Genomic DNA, 5,376 nt, shown 5'->3' with positions numbered 1-5,376 from the left:
AAAAAAAAAAAAAAAAAAAAAAAAATGGTGGTGAAACAACTGGATAGCCATATGCAAAAGAACGAAATTGAACTCCCACTTCATGCCATGTACAAAACTTCATCAAAATGGAGCAAAGACCTAAATAAATGTGAGAGCTAAACTATAAAACTCTTAAAAGAATGCATAGGCTTAAATCTTCATGATCTTGGATTAGGTAATGGTTTCTTAGCTATAACACCAACAGCACAAGCAACAAAAGAAAAAATAGATAAATGCGACTTCATCAAAATTAAAAACTATTATGCTTCAAGGACACCTTCCAGAAAATGAAAAAGAAAACCACTGGAAGGAAGAAAACATTTGTAAATCATGTATCTGACAAGGGGCTTGTATCTAGAATAGATAAGAACTCTTACAATTCAGTAATAAAAAGATAAATAACCCAGTTTTAAAATGAGCAAAGGATCTGAATACGCATTTCTTTAAGAAGATACACAAATGGCCAATAAGCACATGAAAAGATGTTAAACATGATTAATCATCAGGGAAACACACATCAAAACCACAATGACATACTACTTCACACCTACTAGGATGACTAGAATCAAAAGGTAGATGATAACAGGTGCTAGTGAGGCTATGGAGGAATTAGAATCTTCGTATTTGTGCTGGTACAAACATAAAATGATAGAGACACTTTAATAAAGTCTGGCAGTTCTTCAAAATGTTAAACATAGAGTTATCATATGACCCGGCAATCCCACTCTTGGGTGTATACCCAAGAAAACTAAAGACATGTCTACACAAAAACCTGCATACACATGCTCACAGGAGCTATTATTCATAATAGCCCAAAAGTGGAAATGACCTAAATGTCCATCAACAGATGAATGTGGTAAAGCCATATAAGGGAGTGTTATTTAGCCATAAAGAGAAATGAAGTATGTGCACCTGCTACTTCATGAATGAACCTTAAAAACATGCTAAGTGAAATAAGCCAGAAACAAAAGGCCACATATTGTGGGATTCCAGTTATATGAACTGCCCAGAATATGCAAATCCATACAGACAGAAAGTAGATAAATGGTTGCCAGCAGCTGGGGGCAGGGAGGACAAGGAGTGACTGCTAATGGGTTGGAGTTTCTATATAAGGTACAGCCTTTTCATTTTGCCTGGGACTTAGGGATTTCCCTGGGATGTGGCGGTACTTCCAATGCTAAAGGTGGGGCAGTCCCAGCTAAACCAGGATGAATTGGTTGCCCTATTCCATACCTGGAAATGAATGTGTTGTATTAGATTGTCTCTAAGGTCTCTTCGAGTTCACAATTTCTTTGAGATTTGTGAAAAAAACAACAAAAGCAACAACACATGCTAAAAAGCAAGAAAAGCCTGTTTTTCTTTCCCTGTCTGATAAATGATACCCCCTGGGCTAGCTTGCTGTCCACACCTGCCGGCTATTCCCCGGTCATCACAGCAAGCAGCAAATTCCCGGGTTTTGGGAGAAGCATGGGTACCACGCATCTAAAACAACACACATACTTAGTCTCTAACCCCAGATCAATTGAATCAGAATCTCTGAGGGTGGGACCCAGGCCGTGGGTCTGCTTTTAAAGCTGCGTGGGTGATCCCAATATGCAGCCAGGTGTGAGAACCAGTGCGGGGTGATCTGAGAGCCGCCCAGCTCCTCTTTCCCTTTACTCCCAGCCTGTGCCAGCCCCTCCATTTGATTGGACCAAGTGTTGCTGAGACATATGAGATGAGCCAGTCAGAGCCTCTCTCTGAAATTTGAACTAACACATTCGGGGAAGCTTGAGAAAGGCTGGAGAGGCCCTAGCGGGTCAAAGGCCAGTGTGCTGGGGAGGAGCAGAGGCTGAGGGAAACCAAACAAGACCAAGGGAAACTGAGTAGAGAGAGGGCAAAGCAGACATGCAGAGGTCAGAGACAGAGCAACTGGTTCATTCCAGGGTTTTCCTAATTCTAGTCTTTTGTATTTTATAATAAATCCTCTTTTCTTAGCAATGGAGGAGAGTCTATTTTCAAAGATGGCTACAACAGTATCTCCATCCCACATGCTCTCCTCGATGTGACCTTGCCACTCCCCCATCAGGACGGAGTCTACGATTCCTTTCCCCTTGAATATGAGCTGACATTACCATAGTCAACAGAATGCAGTGCAAGTAACACGATGTGTCTTCCAAGGGCAGGTCAAAAAAACCATGGAGCATCCATGTAGTTGTGACATATAATAAAATGGTTTTGCTTAATCAAAAAGTTTTAGGGTAGTTTGTTATACAGTGATAGTAAGTGGGACAGGTAGTCTAAGAAAATCCGTGCTCCTTGTCATCAAAAGAGCCTGAGGAGCACGCCTGACTCCATCTCTCAAGGCCTGTCCTCATTTCTAACTCAGCCTGGATTTCGTTTTCACCAGGCACGCAACCACCACCTGTCACCACCAATGGGTAAACTTGAAGTGTAGACAGGAATTGCTGATGCTTTCACAGCCAGGATAGTTCTGAAAAGTACACAATGCAATTATAAAGTATTAAGAGGAAATGTAAGCAAAATATCTTTTAAATGTGGTAAAATATACATAAAACTTGCCATTTTAATCATTTTAAGTGTATAGTTCAGTGGCATTAAGCACATGAACACTGTTACACAGTCATCACCACCATCCACCTCCAAAACTTTTTCATCTTCCTACAATGAAACTCTGTACTCATTAAACAACTCCCCACCCTCCCCTCCCCCACGTGCCTGGAACCACCGCTATACTTTATGTCTCCATGAATTTGGCTACTCTGTGTACCTCATATAGGTGGAGTTATACAGTGTTTATTCTTTTGTATCTGGCTTAGTTCACTTAACATAATATCTCCAAAGTTCATCTATGTGGTAGCAGGTGTCGGAATTTCTTTCCTTTTTAAGGTTAAACAAATAGCTCATTGTATGGGCAAGGCGCGGTGGCTCACACCCATAATCCCAGCACTTTGGGAGGCTGAAGCAGGCGGATCATGAGGTCAGGCATTCGAGACCAGCCTGGCCAACATGGCAAAACCCCATCTCTACTAAAAATACAAAAATTACCCAGGCGTGGTGGCACGTGCCTGTAATCCCAGCTACTCAGGAGGAGGCTGAGGCAGGAGAATCACTTGAACCCGGGAAGCCGAGGTTGCAGTGAACCGAGATCGCACCACTGCACTCCAGCCTGGGTGACAGAGCGAGACTCCGTCTCAAAAAAAAAAAAAAAAAGAAAAAGAAAAAGAATAGTCCATTGTATGTGTAGAACACATTTTGTTTCTCCATTCATCTTAGTGGACAATTGGATTCCTGCTACTTTTTGGCTATTGTGATTAATATTGCTATGAATGTCAGCATACAAATATCTGAGCCCTTGCTTTCAATTCTTGTGGGTATATACCCAGAAGTGGAACTACTAGATCATATGCTAATTCTATTTTTAAGGTTTTGAGGAACCACTATACTATTTTCCATAGCGGCTGCGCCATGTTATGTTCCCACCAGCAATGCAAAGCGGTTCCAATGTTCAGTTTTCCCACATCCTTACTGACTCTTGTTATTAACTACATATCATGAAAAAAATAAGCTTCCTAATGAGTGTGAGGGGTACCTCATTGTGGTTTTGGTTTGCATTTCTCTAGTGGTTAGTGATGCTGGGCATCCTTTCATGTGCTTATTGCCATTGTATATCTTTGGAGGAATGCCTATTTAAGCCCTTTGTCAGTTTTTTAATTGAGTGTTTTTGTTGTTGTTGAGTTGTAGGAATTCTTTGTATATTCTGGAACTCAATCCTTTATCAGTTATATGATTTGCAAATATTTTCTCTCATTCTGTGGGATGCTTATCAACAATATTAAAAAAGCCAAAAAAGATTTTCTTTCTTTCCTTTTTTTTTTTTTAAATGAAGTGTTGCTCTGTCACCCAGGCTGGAGTGCAGTGGCACAATCTTGGCTCACTGCAGCCTCCCAGGTTCAAGGTTCAGCCTCCCAATCAAGGGATTCTTCTGCCTCAGCCTCCTGAGTAGCTGGGATTACAGATGTGCACCACCACGCCCGGCTAATTTTCGTCATTTTAGTAGTGACGGGGTTTCACCGTGTTGGCCAGGTGGTCTTGAACTCCTGCTCTCTAGTGATTCGCCCGCCTTGGCCTCCCAAAGTGCTGGGATTACAGGCGTGAGCCACCACACCCGACTGAAAAGGACTTTCTAAGTGTGGTGCCAAAGCAGAAATTATAAGGAAACTAATTGAACAATTTGACTACATAAAGATGAAAGTGTTAGTTATGATAAAAATATCATAAACGAAAAGGCAAATGACACTGAAAGCTATTTTTTTTACATTTTAGGACAATGGAGTTTTAATGTATAGCAAAATTCAATAAGCAAAAGGTAAGTCCCAGTACAATTAAACAGGGCAAAAGACACATATAGTTATACAAGCAGAAACACACAATCCTGTCTACACCTGAAAAATCTCATGGAAGCAAAACTGGTCTCTTGCCTGCGTCACGTCCCATGGTTAGAAGAAAACAAACATTTTGAACCTCTCTAGTTCTAGCCCCCCCAAATCAATGAATTCCAGAGCATTTCCTGTAAGTTGCTGACTGTTCAACGCAAACAACTTTATCCCAGACTTTTGCAAAACTGCTGTCTGAAGACGACTCCAGCCTTTGTAGAAATGATAACCCCGTAAGAAAATTGCTGGTTTTCTGTCATGAACACACCAACGGTAAATTCAGTAACCTTGATAATTTTGCAGTGTTTGGTGTTAATGACCTGTTGTGTTTTTTATCTGATGAGCAGTTCCTTCTGAGGTCCCCATATTTCTTGCAAGTAAACTTTTTCCTTTTCTAAATGCTGTTATCTCCAGATCTTCAACTTACTGATACTTAAATGCCAATTGAAAATATGAAGATACCATTTTCACCTATTAAATGAGCAAAGTTGTATTTTCCAAGATATTGCTCCATGCCAGATGCATGGGCGCTAACCTGGGCACTCATACACAGCTGGCAGGCAGTGGAGTCATATTTATTGAAAGCTTTGAAAATCTACCTTTCAAATCCTGTAATTCTACCACTAGCAATAGACCAATGGATATATTAGGTTGTGTATCCCCAAATTAAAACAAAACACTAAAAATGCCATCAACTTATAAATGATTAAGTATATTTCCTAAGGATATTTAATACTACGGGAAAATGCTCTTGGTTTAATACAAACTGAAAAAAAACGGGATCATATAGGGTGATTGAAATTTTGACATCAAAACTATATATATGGCATCCAAAAAACTCAAGAGGAAAAAGAAAGCATTTTAATTACCACCCTTTTTCTTTCTTTTTTTTTTTTTTTTTTTTTTTTTTTTTTTTTTT

The sequence above is a fragment of the Rhinopithecus bieti genome, unplaced genomic scaffold (genome assembly GCF_001698545.2).
Source record: "Rhinopithecus bieti isolate Rb0 unplaced genomic scaffold, ASM169854v2 scaffold_17429, whole genome shotgun sequence".
Taxonomy (NCBI): Eukaryota; Metazoa; Chordata; class Mammalia; order Primates; family Cercopithecidae; genus Rhinopithecus; species Rhinopithecus bieti.
The sequence above is the reverse complement of the archived record's forward strand: the minus strand, read 5'-3'. Positions refer to the sequence as shown.